Source organism: Diadema antillarum, unplaced genomic scaffold, assembly GCF_040938485.1.
Source record: "Diadema antillarum isolate AM-2024a unplaced genomic scaffold, OU_Dant_1.0 scf00000162, whole genome shotgun sequence".
NCBI lineage: Eukaryota > Metazoa > Echinodermata > Echinoidea > Diadematoida > Diadematidae > Diadema > Diadema antillarum.
The window spans coordinates 1,782,801-1,809,178 of record NW_027271051.1 but is presented as its reverse complement, the minus strand read 5'-3'; the positions used below and the strand labels follow the sequence as shown (position 1 = coordinate 1,809,178).

The window sequence follows — 26,378 nt, the reverse complement described above, 5'->3', positions numbered from 1 at the left end:
TTTCTCGCGAAAAAGAAAACCGAATGATTATGTTTAATTAGTAGGAACATCGGAAGGTGTTCCTGTGTCTTATCGCGTGATCAAGAAGAAAACATGGAAGGAACGGTTCTCTGCAAAACGGGAAAAGACGTGGATAGCGAGATTTCGGTTTCCAATGTTTCATTTGTCGCGTGTTTGAAAGCGGCAATTTGGTCAAGAAATGGAACCTCGTTATATCCGATCAAATTGCTTATGTTTTTCTTTAACATGATTTACCGAAATTGTCCTCGTTATAACCGGAATCTCGTTATAACCGATTCGTTCTGCCATACACGCAAAGGAAAGCGGGACCGACGCGATCACCTCGTTATAAGCGGTTCCTCGTTATAACCGAACTCGTTATAACGGGGTTTCCCTGTAGTAGAGGAGACCAGCCAGCCAGCATACTAGTACTAGCATGCGTTCTGGAGCAGGAAAAAAAATCGTGGAGTGATGGAGAGAACCGATCTCAAGCGCACGTGTGCACAGCGAACGGCTTTAAATAGTGAATATAGTATTCAACTGGTTCGTATTCTGTCTTTCAGTAAAAAGGAAATCAGGTGGTTGTTTCACAGGGTTGACAATATTGGCAGTACTGTCTGCGGCATTTTAAATCCTTGAGCGAATGTTTTCATATGAGAAAAGATCTAACTCAGTAAGATTGTGTTGTGTTGAAAGGCAAAAATAATGCTATGCATTTCCAGAGATAATGGTTGGATTCATAGGTTCAACAAGTGATGCACAAATGTGTATTTTATGTTTAAAAAACGTGTTTTTTTTCATACCCATGATATGACTGAATAAATACAGTCACAGTGTAAAATTGGTATACTTGTCATGCATAAACAGCAATAAACACAGATTTGGTATTAACTTGTGCATCACTCAAATGATAAGTGGTTTATATCACACATATAAACACACATTACTTTCATTTTGACAATCCTCGAAAAAATAGTAAGATATCAAATAGTAAGGACCTCCCTCATCGCCTTGCTCAAAAAACCCGGACGAGAAACTACTTTCTTTTTTTACTTGGCCTTAGTGTTACTTTATCTAGTTATCCAACAACGTTAATCATGTTAATGGTAAATTCTCAGTGGGTGGGATGGGTAGAATTAAGAAGTCCATACAATTCTAAGTCAACAAATAACCAGAGTATTAAACTCCATGACTGAGCAAGATTGGCAATACACACCTAGACCTGCACCTGCCTACACTATTCTTAGTTGTTGTAAGCCCATTACGTTAGATCTTATCATACGATGCATTCATCACTTTACAGAACGGTCTACCGGCACCGGTCCAGAAGTCCAAGCAAAGCCAGGCATGCAATAAATGTCCCAACTGGCAGACTGGCCAAGAAGTGAGTCAGATCAGAGTGGCCAACTACAGAACACCTACATAACTGTTAGCTAGTAAATCACTCACCAAGTGTCATCATTGGCATCTTCTGCATGGATGTCTAAAACTTTGACGTTGTCTAAAAGTCCTTTCACTGAATTTTTTGTCCTTGTTTCTGCATTTTTCACTGATTTAATGTCACCATTAGACTGAAGATTAACGTTGGTGTTGGCTTCAGAGAGAGGCAAAGTCCCATTATTGGTTGGAGTGGGGCTGCCGATAGCATCCGCTTTACTACGTAGAAGTTCATTCTGTTTCTCAAGCTTTCGGACCAAATCTTGCAATTTTCGCACTTCGTCCTCAGGATCAATGCTGTTATCCATCGCTTCTGTAATGTACAAATACAATAATTCCAATAGGAGGAGGAGAAATCAGACGAAATAGGTAGCGTATCTCATTGCCTTCTCCGTACAGGTCTGTCTACTTCGCCATGTTGATATCACGGTTAATCGTAGCGAGCATGCGCAACAGCAGCTGTGTCAGTCTCTCTCTGACACACAGTTATTGCATGCCACAGGCCCATAGCCAGTGTACATTCTGGCTCCGATGACGGCACCATCAGCATCCGAACACACACTCACAGGAGTTGGGCTGTGGTTTCCTCTAGTCTATGTTGCAGACCCATTAATATCGCAAATTCTGAAGCAAAGAAAACGAGGTCAAAACAAACAAACAAGCAAACACCAGGGCCAAGGATGTCACTAAACTTTGTACCATTTAAGTCAACTGTGCGATAAAAGAATTAAGCATTTCCAGTGCCCAACCACATGGAGAGTTGAGTAAATGCCATCAGCTCAGTACATTACGTGGAATATGATGGGCAGTTAAAAAAAAAGAGAAGCTGACAGGACCTACCATCTTCATTTTTTTTAAATAAAAAGCACTTGATTAGTCCCCGCTGTATTGTGGGTTGACAAACACAGAACATAATACACACAGCATTGCCAATAGTGAAACATGACATTGAAGAATGTTAGTAGGACGCATATAGGCCTATAACTAACCCTTTCCCGTTGCATATAAAAAGTGTTACTGTATTTCAGTGTAAATGGGTGGGGGTCAGCCAATGCAAAATACAGAAGGATTAGTAAAACACTCAGATTTTTCATTCAAAAGTTAAGAGTTGTAAAAGTATTGTTTGCTCCAGCTCTTATCCGAGTAGTATTAGTAAAGTAATTATCATAATTACTACCCTTATCATGGTTACAGATCATTAATTCTTTGTCAGCATAGATTGTCATTTTCATCTTTGTTTATGATCAAAACCCTTATACCTAGTATCAATTTCTTTCATGATAAATCATCCCTTCTGCATCAATCCATCGAGGCTGACCAGCTAGGAACAGTCAATGGGTTGACATGGCAGCGCCAGCTATTAGATGATGGCGCTGTCTCCGAATTTCGTAGGACGAATGGTTGCGCTGGAGAGTGCAATGTTTATACAAAGTCATGTGAACTTCCGCAAGGCTGAAAGCCTAAACTGATCGCGTGTTATACTTGAGAAGATAGAAATCCCTGATCAAAAATAGTTCGTGTTTAGCATAATTAATGCTTTCTTATTAAAGTTGAGCGTATTATGACTAAATGAAAACAAATCAAAATAATCGAAGTAAGGAATCATGAAGTGATTATCTTTCCAACATTGTGATATGAATGTTGACTTTGATAATAAACTCTTAGCATGGGGGAGGACAAGAATCACAGTATGATAATGATGATTCGATTCAAACCTCTTTTTCAACCACAACTACAATTAGAGACTTTTTTTTCCCAGTAAAGACAGATAATAAGTCCCGGTAATTAGCTGCTATTGTAACCTGATTGATATTATTATAAGTGACGTTTCGATAGAATCACTGTTTGGATCATGACTTGGATTTCATTCAATTTCTAAATCAAGGGCATTATCATGGGGCTTTCATCAACAGAAGAGGAACAATATTATGGCACAATAACATCACAGAAAATGCAAACCATAAAACAAAACCAATGGTATGTTTACATGTCATACATAAAGTTTCAGTGTTTCAAAATTGAGGTGATTTGTATCCAAAGTAGTGTTTGGGAACAGCCAGCCGCATGAAATGATATTGTTTATGACTTTATTCTGTCTTTCATTATCATTCATTACTCTCGGATTTCATTTCATTGTGTACCGGTCAAGACTACTTTCCGTCCTAAACTTACCGATGTTAACATTATATAGACTGGGAGCAGATCAAACGCAGAGTAATGATTATTGATACATATTTTAAGAATCTGCATCTGGGGGGAAAATATTGTTCAAGAATTAAAGTTCCAAGATGCTTTAAATGTGTTGGTTTTTATTGCATGTCAATTTCGTATGACGAATCTTGATTCCACTGTTTATAATCATTTGCTGATCAGGGACTTTCACAACCACTGTCGAGTTGACGAGAGAGAGAGGGGGAGGGAGGGAGAGAGAGTCAGAAGTGAAAAAAGAAAGGGAGAGAAGGGGAGGGGAGATAGCAAGTAGGGAAACAGAGGTGAAGAAGAAAAGAGAAATGACCATCTTTTTTTTTTTTGTTCGGTCATCTTCAATTTAGTGAACAAGGAAAATTTTAAGTGAAGCTCTCTATAGATGTTTTCATGCAGGAGAACAAACAAGTGGACTTATCAGCTATTAGTCACCTTCCTATCTGCTGATCTACCCAACGTGCTTGTCGTAGTTTTGTCAGGTTATCTGGCAAGAATGCTCTTGCTTTCTTGGAGCCCATGCTTGCTACAGTATACTACACCACCACAGACGAGAATAATAATTCACTTTCCGTCTAGTATCGCCGCACTCGTCGTGTCTGGAGTCGTATCCCGTCTATCAAGTGCGCCATCTCTCTACGGAATCGGCGCATTGTTTTGGTGCTGGTCGCGCAAGAAGAGTTCGTGTCTCCGAAGCGAAGTGCAGGCGGGCTCAATCAAATTCAGGCTCTCAGCACTTGGATGACAAGCCGCAAACAGATGTGGGTCGACAAGGACAAAACTCTCTCTCTCTCACTCACTGGATTGAAAACGTCTCGGCCGTGAAACACCACCGTGTCTACCTCTCTCTCTTTCTTGGTATAGAACCCTTGGTAGTTCATACAGCATCCAGGAGAGTCTGGCATCTTTTCTCCTCCAACCGAAGAAACTCTCTTCCTCACTTCTCAGGTAGGTGTGTGCACGGTGTGGGATGAGTCTTTATGGGCCATGGTTGGCAGGGAGGTAGAGGAGAGAGATTTCTCTCTCCCGTCTCTCCCTTGGATAGAACGAATGTAGCGTGGGGTCCGACGTAACTACTGCTATTTGTAAACTAAGCAAAACCAAGGCTGCAACATTGCAGACATTTACTGTGCCAGCGAACATGACAAAGACAGCTAGGGTGAGCCTGTCATATTATGGGGGACTACATGCAACTACAAGGCTGCGGGGAAAGAGGCTATCGTATTCCCAGCTAATTTGCTAAAAGTAGGGCACGCCTTAACTAGGCCAGCTAGCCAGTTGACCTCCTCAACAGTGCACCACATTATGACGGCTCAAGTCTGTCCTGACACTATGGGAAAATGTGGAACATCGTCTGACATGCAATTGATATTATCTCTACGCCACCGTTCATACTGCTGTACTTTATTTTTAATTTCACCAGTGACAGCATCAGCATTGTAGATGAATATAATTATTAGCGTACACTGTACAAATAATACTTCTCCATTTATAGGCAGTTATATCGTGTCAACAAGTTCGGTTTCTTTTCTTTCTTTCTTTTCCTGTGCAGCTTATTGTGTAATAATAATGTTATACCACCGTCGCGTCGTTGTGCTGCCAATGACACCATACCTAAAAGTTAGTAGTAAAGGCATCTCATTTCTATTTTGTGTTATCATACCGCCACCATTTGCTATAGACAAAAAGCACTCCGCTCAGGGACGTGGACACCACGCCCCTGCATTGCTGCTTTACACTCTTGTATTCCTATAAGTGTAGTGTAAAAAAAAAAGAAGATAAAATAGCAAAGACCACGCGACTTCCAATAGGTGCTAATTAATTGATATGATGATTCGCTAAATTTCTTTACTGGTGAACTAGCACAAGATGTACCTTACAAACATAATTATGTCTTGTGAACGACGCCGGGGGTTCCAGTGTTTTGAACCAGCTAACGCCAAACAACAAGCTGAAAGTCGGAAGAAATCAAGTTCAAGTGATAACGCATAACAGCAGCTGCACGCTGACAGAAGGGGGGGGGGTGGGAGGAGAGGATGGTGAAAAACGAATCCAGCAGTTCAGCAGTGCAAGTTTTCCCCTCCCACGTGAACACATGTAGTATTAGTACACACGCCCTCCCTCCCTCTCTCTCTTTCGCTACCATCTGTCTATCTATCTATCTACCTATCTATCTATGTATCTATCTATCTATGTAGCTTATCTATCTATCTCCCTCTATCTATCTATCTATCTATATGTCTATCTATCTATCTATCTATCTATCTATCTATCTATCTATGTATCTTATCTATCTGTCTTTCTATCTATCGATGTACGTATGTATGTATGTATGTATGTATCTATCTATATCTATGTATCTCATCTATCTGTCTATCTATCTATCTATCTATCTATCTATCTATCTATCTGTCTGTCATGTCTATCCAGCCATACTTTTTCTTTTTCTTTTACATTTCTCCTTCCTAACCCCTCTCGTCTCCCGTCTTCGTGTCTCTTGGAGTCTAATGCAGCGTATAGCGTTCTTCATGCCTCACGTGGCTGCCCCTGGCAGATCCAAGGGCTGTCAGGGAAACAACATTTCCACAGCATCCAGTCGCCAACTCAAGCCTCAACAATTGAATACATTTATGCCCTGAGGGATGGGGGGGGGGGGTGAAGATAATCCTGAAGGGGAATACAATCCAAACTATGTATTGAGTGAATGCGGAAATATTATAGGAAATAGGAAAATCCATTCAAAAGTTAAGAATTTTTCACAGTTTAAATCGGTATCGCCATCGCTGGAAAACTGAGACTACAACAATTCGTGATGTCATAATAGGAAAATGCTGTAAAGAAAACATGAAAGAAAATCAAAATATTTCTTTATCCTATGATAGTGAAAAAGCACTATATACTTACCGCTTTCGGAAAGCGGGGAAAATAATGTTATCCTGAAACAAGTGGAGGTAAGTGTATAGGTCTATTTTTCATTTGTTTTTAAAAAAATGAAATTTTCTGGGATTTTCTTTAAACTTGTGTTTTATTGGAATCTTCCAAACTTCTAGTTTCAAAATATCAATGGAAGGATAATAGCATTGTCGAGTCATGAAAATATATAGGGTCTCGTTTGTTTGTGATCTTATATCATCTGCTCGGATTAATTGCAATAATAACTTTCATCATCGCTATCTACTGTGCAAAATGGCGTTGCTGTTTTAAAGAATGCAAGTTCCGATCACAGTCGTATAGCAATATCTATTCCCTTGAATAAACAAAGTGTTTGACCACACTTTGTTCATAAAGGAAACATTACGAATGCGTAGATTATACATTAATAACTCCTCAGGGTAGTAGACCCTCCGCTATGAATTAATCCGGCGCGCCTCTGATTTAAAAAAAAAAGATAGCGAAACGAAACAAAACAAAACAAAAACACAAACAAACAAACAAAAAAGTTGTCATTCCAGTGATTCCCATAAATATTGCCATGATTCATTGTAATGAAAGTCTTCGAACTGATTTAAAAAGACAAAGGACATAGAAAAATGATCAACGATTTCGCTGCTACCTGGAAACGACACCTCCTTTGGTTTTTAATCAGTTCAAAGACTTTCATTATAATGGATCGTGGCAATAATTTTTCTTGTGTGTGTGTGTGTCACTATCGTGAATACGTCTCATTTTTCAACCATGTGGGTGCGTTGACATGACTTATGATGGATTAGTTGAGAGGCCGCTTTGTCGTCACCTCTGTTTTGACCGAGCAAAGGCAAGTAAACATTCAGGTACAATTCCACTGCCCGTTCAATTTGAAACACAAGGGTAAAATCAGCCGAACCGGATAATGAAAGAGCTTTTCACCAAAATCGGACCTTTAAAGAGGAGAGTTTATATCACATTTTAAAGTTTCACATGCTTGCATGGAACGGTTCCTATTAACCACATACGCATAGAGGTGACAATGTCATCGAACAAGTTTTTCATTCAGATATACATAAATATTCAGCTTTAATATTCTTCTCCTTTTAGTGTACATGATCAATAATTGACTGAATAATGTCTTTCGCATCAATGGTTTTGTAATTATAAGCTAACGGTGATATTTAGGGGCAAAGGGTTGTCCGGTGTAGTTGCTAATCATCAGCTTTAAAAAAATACATGCTTTTGTCAATATTTTCGTGTACAAATGTAATAGGAGAGCTTATACGTGTTGACAGTACCATCGTATCTAATTGAAAATAGTGTGATTAGTAGTGCAAGAATGATCAAAAATAGACGCCGACTGGGAGCCACTTTCGAGCAGATCGTTATGTGTGTGTGTGTGTGTGTGTGTGTTTGACTTTATTGGTTGTTCTTTTGCGGAGTCCGCTTACTGCAATCCTTCCCGTATCAGGGCAATTACCCCCTCCCCGCTTAGTTCAAAGTTCAAAGTTCAAAGTTTATTTCATTTTTCAACAAAAACATATGTTTCACTTCATTTAGTAACAGAAAATAAGGTAAGTAGAACATAGTGAAATAAAAAGACTACAACAATTGAGGACCTAAAGTAATCATACATTGTATTGCAAGAAAGAAACATAAGTGATCAAAGCGAAATACATGTATACCGTTGTTTTAAATTAGTACTGGGTTAGTGATAAGGTTACATAGTAAATATTAGGGTTAGAGTTTGGGTTAGGGTTGGGATTAGGATTAGGTTCAGGATTTGCATTAGAGTCACTAGGGTCAGGGGAAGGGTCTGGGGTAATTGCCCTAGGGTAATTGTCCTAGAACTATCCTTCCTAATGAAAGGCGTGTAGACTGGCTTGACCACAAGTGACGGGCAAGATCGATCAGAGATCTGTATACGCAGCGAATCGGATTGTTGGAGCTTCAACTTGACGCGGAAGATATGAGTTTTGTTTTGTTTAGTTTAGTTTTGTTTTATTGTTGTTTTGTTTTGGGTTTGGGTTTTTTTTTCTTTCTTTCTTTCTTTCTTTTTTTATAAACCACAGGCAGGAGACTTTTGTACGAGTTCTCTCAGTTGATTCATCTCTGATTTATCTCCTATAAACTTGTCGTTAATGTCATTGCCAACAGTTGAGAGCCACCTGTTACGACCAAAATCACTCTGAGAATGATCGCACAAAAGAAACAATCAACTGATGTTCAGGCGGTTTATTAACAGTAATATTGTGGGTACAGACTGGTAATCGGCGTCATATCAGTACAACAATGATCAATAGAAACAATTACAAATCAGTAATGGGATCACTTACATGCATCCAAACTATCACAAAGTCGCTACAATTCCCTGGTAGTGTCCAGATATGATGTTCGATGCACAAATGAATGATCCGCGATGCACCGATGAATGATTCCTGCGACGTAAATCCAGAGGCACAGGTTACAATAGTCCACGGTGTAGATCCGGGGTAAAATCCACGATATACGTCCACGGCGAAACGTGCAGAGTCCAAATGTTGTGACGACCACGTCCAGTTGATGCGTTGAATGATGATTCACTTTATATTGTCCAGCTAGGAATCCAGCCCGTCACAGCTTTTCCGTAGCAATGTCCATTGACATTAAAATATGGAGTCTATCTCCAATGTAGGCAATAATTCTCTGCAGGCAAAATGTCTCCCAGGCCTTATCTCCACAAACATAACAGGTCAGCAGGTAACACAGGACTGACTATAACAAGTCGCTTCAGAGCCAGAAGTGACGTAACTCTCAGAGCAGAGGTGTTGGGTACTCTGCCTACTGCAGAATTTCTCTGGCTTATATACTATCCATTCACCCCCTTCTAGCACATTCTATAACTCTCTCCAACCTACTAGCCAGTCCAAGTTCCAGGAAACCTGGATGACTCACTGCCTAACTATGTACAAAACATCATTACCAAGAATAACTACCAATCACATTGGGCTACAGGGACAGTGCCTCACTCAGCCAAACATGTAAGCACTTCCCAGAACTTTCTGGAATGGGTGAAATCATTCTAGATTGAGTGAGCTATAATGTATTTCCTGCTACATGCATGTACTGTATAGCTACATTGTATACCACCTAGAAAATTCTCCACTTATCTGGTCAGCCTGTATGTACTATATCTATACCACATAAAATGTTCTCCATTAATCTGGTCAACCTGTGTACATACACATTAAAACAACCATGCATGCAGTACATCATACATGTACATAACTACTAGTGATACATTTGTGACACCATCCCCCATGGGAAAAAGAAAGCCTTGCCGTAGCAAGGGTTTCTTTTACCTTCACAATTTCTCATTATTATTTATAGTGAATGTGAGGTAAAATCCAAGTCAAGCTACAATAATCACATACTATCACATGCCTTTTGGATAGCTGTATTAATTCCATGTTATCTTTTCATGGATACCATTTACAATAATATTGCTTGGATTCTCAGAGCTTATACAATCATATCAAACTGTTTTGCACACATTAATGAATATGCTAAACACATACACTGGAAATGATATACGGTGAAAACTTTTCACCTTTGATACTCTCTTCATGTTACACTCTTGACAGAGCGTCGGCAATTACATTGTTCTTGCCTGCCACATGTTTGATTTTGAGTGCATATGGCTGCGTCATCATGCTCCATCTGAACAACCTGTTGTTCTTCATTTTGAACCGGTCTAAAAAGACCAAGGGGTTGTGGTCAGTATAGACCGTGATCTCCCCTTTGCTATTTGTCAAGTACACTTCGTATTGCTGGAGGGCAAGGATGAGACTGAGAGCCTCCTTCTCAATTGTGGAGTACTTCTTCTGGTATGTGTTCAATTTTTTGGAGAAGTAACTAACTGGTCGTTCAGTGCCTTCTTCATCTTCTTGGAGCAAAACCGCTCCCACTCCTACATCGCTAGCATCTATTGCCACCTTAAATGGCTTTGCGAAGTCAGGAGCTGCCAAAACAGGCTCATTAGCAAAGACTGCCTTTAGTTTCTCGAAGGCTCTTTGACACTCATCAGTCCAGGTGTACTTTGCCTTGCCCTTCAGCAGGTTTGTTAGTGGGGTGACTACAGTGCTGAAATTCGGTACAAATTTCCTGTAGAAACCAGCCATGCCCAGAAATCTGAGCAACTCCTTCTTGGATTGGGGGATGGGAAAGCCTAGTATAGCCTCTACCTTAGCTTCTCTTGGCAATACTTGTCCCTGACCGACTACATGCCCGAGATACACCACTTTGGCCTTTGCAAATTCACTCTTTGCCAAATTAATCACCAATCCAGCCTCCCTGAGTCGATCAAAAAATTGCCGCAAGTGTGTAATGTGCTCCTCCCACGTGTCACTGTACACTAGGATGTCATCAATGTATACTACACAATTGTCAAGTCCGGCAATGATTTGGTTCGTCAGCCGTTGGAAGGTGGCTGGAGCATTTTTCATGCCGAATGGCATTACTTTGCATTGGAACAAGCCATCTGGTGTAGCAAAAGCAGAAATCTCTCTGGCTTTGTCGGTCAAGGGCACTTGCCAGTATCCCTTTAGAAGGTCTATCTTACTGACATATGCAGAATTTCCGACCCTGTCAATGCAATCTTCTAGTCTGGAAATGGGGAAAGAGTCTGTTTTCGTCACGGCATTCACCTTTCTGTAATCTATACAGAATCTTTGAGACCCATCCGGCTTGGGCACCATGACGATTGGGGAGCTCCAACTGCTTTTACTCGGTTCTATTATGTCATTGTCTAGCATGTATTGAACCTCTTCCCTTACTTTTTGCAGTTTGCTCGGGTTTAACCTGTAAGGGTTTTGCTTGATAGGGTCAGCATCTCCTACATCAACATCATGTACAGCCAGAGGGGTGCAGCCTGGTTTGTCTTTACACAGTTCTTTATACTCATGTAACAGACTAGTCACATCTTTCCTCTGATTTTCAGGTAGGTAGTTCAGTGCCTCATCTACTTTCCCTAACATCTCTAAATTAGACAACCTGGCACTAGAGGGCTCACTTCCATTCTCATCTTGAGCTTCTCCCTCTTCATCTACTTCTTCTTCTACCACCTGAGCTACACCTACCGGCTGACTAGCCTTTCTCTCATAGTACTCTTTCAGCATGTTTATGTGACACACCCTCTGATCTTTTCGTCTGTCTGGCGTACTGATCACATAGTTCACATCATTGAGTTTCTTTTTGACACTGTATGGGCCACTGAACTTGGCTTTCAGTGGTTCACCTTGTATGGGCAGCAGTACAAAAACTTTGTCACCTGGGTTGAAAGTTCTGGCTTTGGCATTTTTGTCTGCCTTTCTCTTCATAGAGTCTTGTGATACTTTCAAGTGTTCCCTAGCTACCTCACAAGCCTTTGAAAGCCTTTCACGAAACTTTGACACATAGTCAAATAGGTGGACCTCATCATCCTCAGTCATGAATTTCTCTTTGATGAGCTTCAGTGGGCCCCTAACTTCATGACCGTACACCAACTCAAATGGGCTGAAACCCGTCGACTCATTTGGGGAGTCCCTTGTTGCGAAAAGCAGGAAAGGGATACCCTTATCCCAATCCTCGGGATACTCCTCACAAAATGCCCTAATCATTGTCTTTAGGGTCTGGTGGTAGCGCTCCAACGCACCTTGGGACTGGGGATGATAAGCTGACGACTTCAGCTGCTTCACACCCAAACGATACATCACCTCTTGAAATATGCCTGACATGAAATTTGACCCTTGGTCAGACTGCACTTCCTTGGGCAACCCATACCTAGTGAAAAACTGCACTAGAGCATCTACCACAGTCTTAGCAGTGATATTTCGCAATGGGATAGCCTCTGGAAACCGTGTAGACATATCCATGATTGTCAAGAGGTACTTATGACCCGACCTAGTCCTAGGCAAAGGTCCAACACAGTCAACTAGAACCCGACTGAATGGTTCTTCAAACGCAGGTATCGGAATCAATGGCGCCGGCTTCACTGAATGTTGTGGTTTACCAGCCACTTGACATGTGTGACAAGTCTTGCAAAACTCAGCCACATCCACATTCAACCCTGGCCAATAAAAATGCCTCATGATCCGATCCTTTGTCTTTCTGACGCCTAAATGGCCGCCAACAGGTAACTCGTGAGCAATCCTCAAGATCTCACCGCGGTAACTAGGAGGGACAACAACTTGACGGACCACCGTCCAATCCTCATCAGCTGGCCTATGGGGAGGTCTCCACTTCCTCATCAAAATGCCATCTTTGACATAATAGCACTCAGGGACCTTTTCAGCCTCAGCCTCAGAACATGCCGTCTGAGACAAGCCTTTCAACTCAGAGTCTGCCTGCTGTGCTTCAACCAAGGAAGACTTGCTAAACAGCCCATCACTGTTAGCCTCGGAGCCTAATACAGCAACCCCATCATTCAAATCCTTGAAAAAGGTTTCTGCCAACCAAACACCGGAATTCTCCTCCACATCAACAAAATCCGCATCATCTTGAACAGCTCTACGAGCCTGAGACCTAGTCACAACACAATCTGGGAAAATCCCAGGAAACTCCTCCTGCAACTGCTCAGTTTCAGCAACCACCACTGGTTTCTCCGAAACAACTGGAGACGCAACCACCTTGTCCCCAGCCAAGTCATTCCCCAACAGGAAGTCAATGCCTGCCATAGGCAACTCAGGAACAACTCCAACAGTCACAGGACCAGAAACTAGGTCACACTTCAAATCCACTCTATACAGTGGCACTGACATATAACTGCCATCAACAGTCTGAATCAAGACTTTTGCATTCACTGCACTATCTGGTGGAAAAGTCATACCACCACCCACCATCAACGACTGAGAGGCCCCCGTATCCCGCAGGATGACTACTGGCTTACCTGCCTCACCAGAAGTACATGGGGTCACCTCACCATCAAACAAAAAGCTACGATAGCTCTCATCCACCTGCTTCATCCTATCTTTGAATTTGGGAGATTGACTTTCAATGGCCTGTGTTTCACTGAACGGGACACTGTTTTCGGGTAGGACACTTTTTGACATAACAAATCCCAAGTCCTTCTTTGTTTTGTTTTGCAACTTCCAACACTGTGACTTTACATGCCCTGTCTTGTTACAGTGAAAACATTTGATGACATTTGCACTTGTACTGGACCCTTTGTCAGATTGAGGCTTTGGTGCCAATGAAGTTTCAGAACTCGTGCCTTTTTCAGAACCAGCATTCTTTGGATTGCTCGACTGAATTTTGTCTCTCTTGTTTCCAGAGAAATTCCTGAAAGGTGGTCTGTTGTCATTTCTGTGGGTCAGCTCATACTCATCAGCCATCAAGGCTGCTTTATGCAAACTTGTCACTTTGTGATCATCCAAATGTGACCTCACACTGAAAGCAACACTCTTTTTGAATTCTTCCAAGAGAACAACCTCACGTAGGTTATCAAAATCCTGATCCACTTTCAGGGATCTGTACCACCTATCAAACATCATTTCTTTTTCACGAGCAAACTCAACATGTGTCTGGCCTGGTCTGCGGTACGAATTTCTGAACTTATGTCTGTACGCCTCTGGCACCAACTCATAAGCATTCAACACTGCCTTCTTGACTGTAGCATAGTCACGTGATTGCTCTTCAGAGAGAGATGAGTACACATCGGCTGCTTTGCCGACAAACACACTTTGAAGGAGCAAGGGCCAAAATTCCTGTGGCCAGTTCAAACTGTTAGCCACCTTCTCAAATGACACAAAATATGCATCAACTCTGTTTTCTTCAAACTTTGGCACCAATCGAATGTTCTTGGCCAAATCAAATTCAGAGGGAGCCCTTTCACGATTTCCAACAGTTTGTGCATGAGCCATTTCCATCTCACGCAATTTCACCTGTTGCTCCACTTCAAATTTCTTCTGTTCCATTTCAAGTTTCTTCATTTCAATTTCTCTTTGTTTGTCCCTTTCCTTCATTTCCATTTCTAGTCTCATCTTCTCTTTCTCCATTTCCATTTCTTTCTCCTTCATTTGCAATTTAGCAAGCTCAAGCCGTGTCTGATCTGAAATTTGAGCTTGATCAGGAGTAACAATTTCTTCTTTGAGCTCCATGTGACCAGCTACTAAGTCAAGAATCTCTGCCTTTCTTGCACCTTGTGGAACATCAACATTTAAATGCTGTGCAATAGCAGTCAAATCACATTTGCGTAACCTTTGCAAATCTTTGAGGGACAAATCTGTCCTCTGAACAAATGCCTGAACATCCATTGTACTGATTGACATTGTGACAATGTGTTACACACAATATACAATTGAACAATCAACTCAACTGGTATTTTGTCTGTACCAATATTCTGGCTTCCGGAACGTTCCAAATTCTAAGTTTTGGCTTTAAATTCACTTCCCGGACAAGCCCCCAATTTTGTTACGACCAAAATCACTCTGAGAATGATCGCACAAAAGAAACAATCAACTGATGTTCAGGCGGTTTATTAACAGTAATATTGTGGGTACAGACTGGTAATCGGCGTCATATCAGTACAACAATGATCAATAGAAACAATTACAAATCAGTAATGGGATCACTTACATGCATCCAAACTATCACAAAGTCGCTACAATTCCCTGGTAGTGTCCAGATATGATGTTCGATGCACAAATGAATGATCCGCGATGCACCGATGAATGATTCCTGCGACGTAAATCCAGAGGCACAGGTTACAATAGTCCACGGTGTAGATCCGGGGTAAAATCCACGATATACGTCCACGGCGAAACGTGCAGAGTCCAAATGTTGTGACGACCACGTCCAGTTGATGCGTTGAATGATGATTCACTTTATATTGTCCAGCTAGGAATCCAGCCCGTCACAGCTTTTCCGTAGCAATGTCCATTGACATTAAAATATGGAGTCTATCTCCAATGTAGGCAATAATTCTCTGCAGGCAAAATGTCTCCCAGGCCTTATCTCCACAAACATAACAGGTCAGCAGGTAACACAGGACTGACTATAACAAGTCGCTTCAGAGCCAGAAGTGACGTAACTCTCAGAGCAGAGGTGTTGGGTACTCTGCCTACTGCAGAATTTCTCTGGCTTATATACTATCCATTCACCCCCTTCTAGCACATTCTATAACTCTCTCCAACCTACTAGCCAGTCCAAGTTCCAGGAAACCTGGATGACTCACTGCCTAACTATGTACAAAACATCATTACCAAGAATAACTACCAATCACATTGGGCTACAGGGACAGTGCCTCACTCAGCCAAACATGTAAGCACTTCCCAGAACTTTCTGGAATGGGTGAAATCATTCTAGATTGAGTGAGCTATAATGTATTTCCTGCTACATGCATGTACTGTATAGCTACATTGTATACCACCTAGAAAATTCTCCACTTATCTGGTCAGCCTGTATGTACTATATCTATACCACATAAAATGTTCTCCATTAATCTGGTCAACCTGTGTACATACACATTAAAACAACCATGCATGCAGTACATCATACATGTACATAACTACTAGTGATACATTTGTGACACACCAAACATATCATTATCAATTTCAGTTATGAAATTCACAGAGTTCTTTTAAAGTATACGCCGTTGTCAGCTCAAAGCGCAATTCATACTACTCGCACATACTTGGGGTGTCGGTTTGGAATACCTCTCGATACGGTTCGTAAAAACAGGGACGTATCACATTCCCGGTGGGGTCATCGGGGGTTAATCAAGTGACCTTTGGCCTTTACGGGTCACATGTTAAATCCATCGTAGAAATCGACACCTGTAAAGTGAGCTGTATTTCTATCAAAGGTAGAATAATTACGGTCAACTTGAATATCGTATTCCCTCTTCACGTCGATCGTATCAATCCTACACCTCTATGGGGAAATATAACTTGGAGAGGAGAGGCTTATACAAAGGAGGTATTTTGGTTCGGTCGTCTGCCGAACAAAGTTGGATGAGCTCTACACCTTCTCATACTAAATATCTCTCAGTCGAGAGTGACAGTCATGCCCAAAGATGTTAGACATTGTCTTTGACAAAAGAACAAAAAAGAACAGAAACAGCGAAAATGTCGAAACGGGGTGTATCTGCCATAGCGTTCACACAATGATGTCATCCTGAACTATATCTTTTCTACCGGAAACAGTCGCATCCGTGGACTGCTGTTGCGTTCTGACGTGAAAACGGTCAATGATGGCGACACTTCGCAGAGCTACCAAGTCTCACGCATTCTGCGTGAGACTCAAGCATTTAGGGGCCATCTCACGATCTCATGCATGACACCCATTTTTCTCACTCATCGGGCGAAGTCTGCAACTTGGACCTAAAATAATGAGTGCTTTTGCAATTGAAGGTATATTTCCCTTTTGTCTTTCAAAATAAGTAAAAAATAGTCACTTAAGTATGCACGTGATCGCACCATTCAGAGCTGAAAATTGAAAAAGCTCCCTATCGTGGGAGGCCACGGGGGGGGGGGGACCCCTCCCACACCTTCGCTCGCGCGCACATTCGCATGCCGAGATGCCGAGTCATGAAAATCTCACTCATATTTTTTTTTTGAACTTGGCATCCCTGACTTCGGTCCTGATGCGGCAGGGATAAACGCCACTTCGTATATAGCATTTAGATTCATACTTGAGCCTTTTCGTTGAGTGTTTTGTTGATATGGATGTAAATCCAGAGAGAACGAGGGAGGAGAGATGTAATTATGCATGAGTGTGTCTTTACTGGTGGTGATGTTGCCGATATCATCAAGATTGCAAAACCTTGCCTGCGATCCTCACATTCTCCAGCATATAGTCAAACCATGGAGCTACAGTAGCTCCAGCATGGTCAAACATGAGTAGGACTTACGCAGTTTTGAAGAAGTGACAGAGATCGAATGGATAATTTGGGTTCCCATGATTACACTTGTAAAAGGTCACGGTAAGTTGAAACGCAAGACGTAATGACGCGCATAATAGCGTCCTATATAGGGTTTCATGAGGGAAGATCAAGGAATATAGCTCAGCTCGATCTCTCGCGATGGAAATGTACCGCAGATATCATTCAAGAAACTTTTTGTCGTCAGTGATAAGTAAGAGATTGAACAACAATGACATGCACGTCTTGAATGAACGCTCCGTTCGGTTTCACATTTAAAGAAAAAAAAATCCATGGGGATTTGGAAGGAGCGTGGGCGTCAAGTTGTCAGTATGAAGTATGTTTGAAAAGTCGAAACTAGTCATAATGAAAATGAGATTGTGTCATTTCGTTCGGTATTCTCAGTGTTTGCGCTCTCGCGGATGCATAAAAACAACAACCAAAAACTACAGGGTACATGATGACTCGTTGGGAAGGGGACATTGCAGGAAATCGAAAGGACTTAAATACAGGGGTGTAGTAAGTCCTTTTCAAACGTCTTTAGCAGAGTCAATGACTCATACCCACTCCTCGAAGAAGTTTCCTCTAAGACTAAGTGTCATAGGGTTGAACAATTCTGAATATCATTACTTTCGACAGCAATTGAAGTCATCACCTACTATATACATTTATGTTGTATACGGATTAGTCAAAGCAGGGAGCCCTCCCTGATCAAAGTGCTATGGGGATAAATGCTTGCTATATGAACTTGTATGATGAGCCCAATGTACAAGAGCTTTCTTAAAGGACAAGTTCACCTTCATAAACATAAGGATTGAGAAAATGCAACAATATTAGTAGAACACATCAGTGAAAGTTTGAGGAAAATTGGACAATCGATGCAAAAGTTATGATTTTTTTAAATTTTTGTGTTGGAACCGCTGGATGAGGAGACTACTACAGCTTGTGAGTTATATGCGTACAACAATATAAAGAGAATGTAAAAGAAAATTCAACATATTTTCACTTTTTTCGCATAATAAAAGAGCACTTGACTTGCCTCTTTCTAAAGGCAGGGGGAATAATATTACCCATAACATTTGTCGGTAACGAGTCAGGGGAATGTGTACTTTTTTCAAAAGATGGAATTTTGTGAAATTCTCTTTATATTTTCCTTATATTGTTGTACGCATGTGACATCTAAGTTATTCATACACTGCAGTAGTCTTCTCATCCAGCGGGTACTGCACAAAAACTTCAAAAATTCATAACTTTTGAACGGATTGTCTGATTTTCCTCAAACTTTCAATGATGTGTTCTACTAATATTGCTACATTCTCTCAATCCTTATGTTTATGAAGGTGAACTTGTCCTTTAAGGTATTTTGAAGACTCTTAGCAATGTCTTCTTCTTTTTCTACCGGTATGCCTGTAATTGACTTTATAATCATTATGCACAGAAATATTCTATCATGCATGGAATAACAGGCAAACGCTGTTCGTCAGTAAATAATTGGTGCGCGCATAACGTAATGTTCTTTAACAAACAACACACACCTGATTTGATGCATTGAATAGGACAAACTTTCGAACCAAAGAGCAATGCGCTGACAAGGCTGCACCCATCGCACAAGTTCGTCTCATGCCTCATCGTAGAAACACCCTCAATACCACTGGCGGGGTGGCTCTCGGGTCGCATTTCCGTCCCTAGAATTCTTTCTCCACCATGTCTGGCCTCTCCTTGCACTTGGCAATGATTTCTTTCATCGCTGAAGGGAGTCTTTAAAGCGAAGGTCAACAAAGAGAACAAGTTCTTGATCAAACCTATAGCCCGACCACAAGGAGGGTAGAATGCTTATACATCCACCCTCGCGAGTTCGTAATTCTGTCAATGTTCATTGATTAATGGCAATTCGATGTAGACGCTTCCTTACAAAACCCCTTAAAGTAGGTGTCGTTCTTGCAGCTTTGACGTTTACTGTTGTGTAAATAGAGCGTGAATTATGTTTCCCGTCAAATAACAGAATGCTATTTTTATCAACGAGTCTGATATTTTGTTCTCTTCTCAATTTAAACATTAAAATGGGAACACACGCAGAATATTCTACCACCATATACCTCCACCAGGTTAAAGAGGAAATCTACCAAAAAGTAGATAAAGTTCAAAAGAAAGATAAGAATATCTTAGTATTAGAACACGTTTTACTTGTATTAGCTAAAATAACAATTGTTCCAAATTCAATATATAACATACATGAAAAATTGTGAGGGTGTGACATCATCAACCAGCTCGTTTGAATGCTCTTGGACTAGTCAAGAAATGTTTGCCGAAAAAAAATGCGAAATTTCAAAATGTCATATCTTCCTTATTTGTTATCCAGTTTTATTTTTCTCTTTCTTTTGAAGTTTATTTATTTTGGGTGGATTTCCTCTTTAAGGGGTTGAACCAGTATGGTTTGAATATAAGATTTTTAAAATATAGACCTACAATCATGGCGATGAAAACACAATGTAACGGGATGTCTTGTTCAAGCTCCCCACAACATTCATGACTATTACTCCCTTCTAATCAGCAAGAAACAGAGAAATACATGTATGTCCAAAAGGAAATCCAATTTCACTGGTGATGATCACACGATTCGAGAATGTGCGTATACTGTGCGTTTGCAGTATTATCGCAAACGACATCCACTCTTCTTTTTGTTCTGTTTTTTTTTCCAGAGGTAAAAGATTTTAGCCGTTCATGTGCATGTGCACGGGCCGCCGGGTTGGGGGGGGGGGGGGCTTGGGAGCTGCAGTGAGCTGTGATATCAAACTGTGCGATGCTCCAGCAATATACAAGTGGCGCCCCATACTCAGAAACTGCATGTTTAGCGAATGGTCGACGAGAAGAATGTCTTATTCAGCATGTACTATTCAGGTTCGTGACCTGTGTTACACCCTTGATAGCATTATGCTCGTTGATTGAGTCTCATAAAGTGGATAATGTCCATATGCGGGACAAAAAAAAAGAGAAAAAAATCACAAAAATACATTAGTGTGGAAGATTGTCATTGTGATGAACACCGCATTTTCAAACAGCCTCTCCGTTGGAGACGAGGTAATTCGAGCTCATTCAGTCTTTTATTAACATGAAATTGAAAAGTATCTGCACGAATCATGCATAGCTGACAATAATGACGCATGTTTTTTAATGGACTCAACAATGTTTGCTTCGCACACGCGCACGTGCATGCCACTGCATGCACAAATTACGATGTTGACATCTATCGTCTATACTTCGTACTTTGTGTAGTTTACAACCTAATTATCACATTGGATCAATATTCATCATAATAAATATTATTTTCTGTCTTATAGTTTATATGATAGTGATGATAATGATGTCTAAAATAAAGATAATGATTATAATAATAATAGTAATAATACCATTATGATAATAATCATAATAGTGACGATGATCATGGTAATAATTCGATGATGATGATAATAATTATCATCATCATTGTCATCATCATCATCATGATATATATGAGATTACAATAATAATAATGTCTTACTTATACAGGATGGCCTCTTCATAGGTACCACTGATCTTCCAGGGGGTTCTCGATTACCAGGTACCAATTTTTACAATTGGGTCGATAGTCGAGCGTAAAAGCATTTTATCTATACGTATACGTAGTAAAAACTCGAAACCTCCGTTTGAAAGTCAAGAGACACTACACCACAGTGCCCCCTTTGGAGTAGGTATTGTTATGATGTTGCTATGATAACGCAGCTTTGAACTCTACTTACAATGTTGTTTTGATTGTGTGTGTATGCTTCTTTTTTTTTTTGGAGGGGGGGGGGGGGGGGGCTTGTGATATCAAGATTGTGGTGTCATCGTATGTATTCATACGAAGAAAAATGAAGTAGGCCTACGCACTTCGTACACTGGACCTCGCACACTTTGTGTCCGAGCCACGGTAGAGAAAGGAAGGGTCTTTTGCCAGGGTGCGGTCAGGCGTGGCGCCTCAAAGCGCCGTGAAAGTGGGACGGCGGGGAGGCGCAGCAGCTATTGCATACAGAACAGTATCTTTACTCTCCATTTATACGCATTAAAGCGCCTTACAAGACAGACCAGACGATGTGCTGACATCGTAACAACTCGATAAACGGCACCAGATACACAAGCTCTGAGCTTGCTTGGTTGGCTATGCTCCATGGCACGGTTTCATCATACCATCTTTAGCTAACTTGCTGGTGAGTTTTACATACATTATGTCTCGTTTAGCAGTAGTAGGTCTACTGAAGGATGATTTCGCGAATATAGCAGTATACAAAATATGCACCCACGTCCAGCGTTATGTCTCCTTAGACGTGCACGTATCCAAGCACACAATAATATGCGCCGGAAACATGCTTCCGCAATCTTCGGACGCCAGGCACCGAAAGAAAACACGGGTAAAGAGCTTCAAGCAGGCTTCCAAAACCATGTCAACTCTAATAATGAGGAGGCGTACACTTGAACGCATATATGCGATCAATATCTTATTCTGAACTTGAGGAATTATGCAATGACAAAGCAAAAGACGTCAGACATTATCGGAATCTCCCCCAGCTGTGACGTCACATTGCTTTTGTTTTTGTTATTTTATGGCTTCTCTTTCACGAACATTTCGGGAGGGGGTGTATAATTGTGTCTTCCATTTTGAAAGTCCCATTTGCCGGTTTGTTATTGTTGCTGCTGTTTTTAACCAAGGGGAAAGTGGTTTTGAATATCCTTGCCTGAATCGTTTTGCATGACGCAAACAAGACGTCAGCTCTTTACAAAGAAGCGTGCAAATTGAATAGTCACACGAGAAAATAGAGCGAGTCGAGGAGGGTAAATAGGGACGGGGGTTAAACATGTGATTTTTAAACTGTGCATCACTGTACACTTCTCTAGAATCCTATCTGTCTGTGTGTCATATTATACTCGCCGGTATAAAATATCGATATTAAAGGGTGTGTACAGTTCTGGTCGAGGTGAAGATTTAGCTTTTAACGTTTTTTTTAACGAGATATTCAGAAACCACTCTTTGAGATGTCAAAGAGCATGCAGTTCTAAGGGGTATCAAAAGTTTATTCGATGAAAATCGGTTTTGAAATGACTGAGATATCCAAAAACAAGGTGAAACAAAGAGATCCTAATAAAGTTGTGGCATGTCGCCTTTTATTATTAGCACTTTTTTGGATATCTCAGCCATTTGAAAGCCAATTTTCATCAAATAAACGTTGAATCCTTCTTAAAATTACATGATCTTTCATATTTCAGAAGAGACTTTTTATATCACTTAGGAATGTTCAAAACCTGAATCCCTACCTCAACCAGTACTGTACAGTCCCTTTAACAGTATTTAATTCCATGATGAGTGCATGATACTCGTCGTTTGGGGAGGGGGATATTGGTGCGTGTGTGAAAGAAAATGAGGGGGATATGATGTGTGAGAGAAAACGTCATGTGTAGATAAAAACACCGGCAAACGAATGGTCATCATTCCATGACTGAAACAGTAAAATGCAACGACAAGGAAGTGACGGAAGTTTAAGAAGTCTAAAACTTGTCACACAGGGAGTAGAAGTCTGTAGAGGAGCTGTTCCAACAAGGAGGATGGGGGTGGTTTCCTGGCTACGCGTATGTCCAGACAGAAATTAATGCTTTAGCAAACAAACAGCGAATAGAGTAAAACTTTTTTTTTCTGTGGTTAGATAATAGGACTTTTTAATGCAGGCCTATGATGTATTAATGCATTTATCTATGACACATATACAAAAACGAGGCTAGAGACACTTTCATTAATATGGTTCATAGAGACTTTGTAATGATACGTTGCTTTTTACAGGTGTTTTTCACCCTCCACAACGTAGCAGTGCATTGAATTCGTCTCTTAAGAAAAATTTGCAATATTGTGCGTCACAGTCAGTGATTCGACAGATGGACATGCAACTTCTTTGTAGCATTTGTACAATCAATTTTGTTTAATTTTGAATGATTTCGTTGAGTACCATGATTTGTTTGATATGATTATGCTAAAACGTAATGGATATTTTACTAAAAAGCATCTATACCCAAATATCAATGTTACTCATAAGAACATTTTTTGCGCATTTGCCGTGAGTTTTATCCTATAATTATGGTTAAAATTGTTAGCTTCTTATAATCTATGGGTTATTGTACACAGTCGACGCGGCATATCCGGACATAAACGTTGTGTTTTTTTTAACTCTGATGAGATCACGCTCGAATGTCTTGAGTACGATTATATAATAAATCAGTGCCATGCATGAAATGGAATGGTCATATCGCGTGCAAAATGAGATGAGAAGAAAAGATAATACTAACAACTAACAACAGTTGTCAACAACGCGTAAAAAAAAATAACAGGGAAATTGAAATTGATCTTCATGAATCGTCATCACAGTTATACTTGTCTTTCGCTCACACTACAATGTATTTATGACGATATATTAATTATTTTGTATTTATAAATAGGTAATCACGAATGAATTTTTGTGCCTCTTATACCGTGAGATCGCTGTTATATAGGCTTACAGAATCTTTTACTCATTATATTACAGTGACATATTGGCATTTGTCAAATCGGGGGATGAACGATCAGTCGTCGGCTTCGTACCCATAATGCATGATTGTAACTTGCATTAACATTCAAATTTTAACGACAGCAGACATTAATGCTTCGGTTCAGATACTTACTGAATAGAAGCATTGCCAGAAAGTATGTATTTTTGTGGAGAAAGGGAGTGATGAGAACCTTCACACTTTCACAGGGCTAGATTATCTGGGAAATACTAAGAAAGGAGGGTCATTAGCCTACACCAACACCGCGATAACGAATTCTGGTCACCTATTGTAGGCTACTTTCTTACTCTCGACGGACATGCGAAATCTAGCGCATATGAGGTCAGCGATAACAAGTCATGAGCGATCTTGGTTGTGTTTTTAAACGGCTGATACAACCATGGCTTCGTATCCTAAACTTCAGTCATCGTAATATTTGCTCAGAGCTAATGCAGAGTATTAACCCCAAATGTGTTTGGTTTTGCAAAAGGAGGTTTGTTCGTGGCTACGGTCATCAGATAGACAATAAGGAAGTCGCTCCCAGCCCCAAAGACTGTATCGATCAAATTCAGTGCTGCACTGGCAAAATCTTTTCTGAATGCGTCAGTACCTCGTTGTACACTTTAAAGGTGCCAGCTCTTGCCCTATGCAGATAAAGAATCGTATTTTCTTTTATACAGGGGTAACATGTTATTCGTTGAAAGTGCGTATGAAATTGTTTGCTTTCTCTGCTTTCCAAAATTTAGTTCTAGCATTTGTGTCGTAATCTCCTGAATATTGCTCTCTACCGTGACTTATTTCCGCATGTTGATCACAATTATATTTAACAGTCGCATAAGCCGCTCTTGATCCACGCTTCCTTGTTGATGATTTAGATATAGGAGCAGTCACCATTATGAACTTGTTTTCAAACAAAATGGCCGAAAAAAACCCTGTTATTTTGGATATCTATTCGTCATATACAAACCAGCGCCTCTTGAGTTGAGGCAACAGATAACAAGATTGCCGTCGTTACAATAGCTCCATGATGGGTTGAAACAATCATACTATGTATTGTTAGACGAAGTCTGGCGTTTCCAGTGTTCACAGATAGTACGCCAAAGCTGACATCTATATACAGTACACTCCCGTTATATCGAACACAGTTATAACGAAATTCTCGTTACAACGAAGTAAAAATCCAGGTCCCAAAATTTCCATCTATTATTTCTATATACTTTGCTGTTCGGCTACAATGAAATTTCAATATAATGAAAGAAAACCGCCGGTCCCGAGGACTTTGTTATAACGAGAGTGCACTGTATGCTGGTCGCAGAGCGTCACAAGAAAGGAAAGTGGTTTATTACGCGTGACGCTCGGGTCACTCACGTTCTCTGCTGAGAGTAGTTCATCTGCCATGCAATGGTCATTATTAATAATAATAATGTTAATAGAGAGACTCTTATAAAGCGCTCATTCTACCCAAAAAGATGCTCATGGCGCTGTAAAACAGAGTACACATGTATCACGTTACAACAGAGTATCACAGAACATAATAAGGACAATAAACAATATACGTACATATTATTATATATACAGTTAAAAAATTGTCAATTTAAATTGAAAATGTTATATAGTGTTTTTTTAATAAGATTGCACTCAATAATCGATCAAACCACATTATTCATTACACAATTAAAACACATTGAGAGCTTTCAATAAAATCAGTATCATGATTAACATTTCCTACATATAGGAAGGAAGACGATACCCCAGAACTGTTTCCGCAAACAAAATGTCGCTACATCCACGCAGTGATACTATGATTGAACTCTGAGTGTGTTAATACAGTGTATCTGATATCATGTCTTTTGAATTGTTTTTATGACAATTTCTTCCTTCTATTTCGACTTGGGTTCGAAGGGTTCTGAAATTGCAACTTCAGATTTTATTTCACGTTTCGAGACAATATTAATACGGGCTGCGATGTACTGATACAATATTGTTTCTGTGATATCAAGGAGTTCACTGGTAACTCCTTGGTGACATTAGTGTGACTAACAAAAGACATGGCGAGGGAACATGCAAGTTATGCGGAGTCGAGGAGAAGGCGCATTCCAATGTCTTTTGATAAACATTTCAGTACTTTAGCAATGATTGACAGATGAGGTCATCTGAGGAATATTGGTTTGGAAGGATTTTTTTGTGGGCGTTCCCAAGTAATCTGAAGAAAAATAGAAGAAAAAATCGTTAAGAATATATGGAATGTTTCTAGATATTCGTTTCACCGCAAAAGTGATGTTGAGGGTATCATAAATCAACACAAATCAACATGCATTTGGATTTCAGGGGCCCTTTAAGCCCCCTCCTAATGACTAGTGTTCCGACATCTTGA

General features: G+C 40.4%; 1 pseudogene; it reads right to left on the bottom strand.

Moving 5' to 3' along the window:
- Window positions 1–1,860, bottom strand: part of LOC139722281 (uncharacterized) — a 48,478-nt pseudogene extending 46,618 nt beyond the window's left edge.
- Between the last annotated feature and the right edge of the window lie 24,518 nt (window positions 1,861–26,378).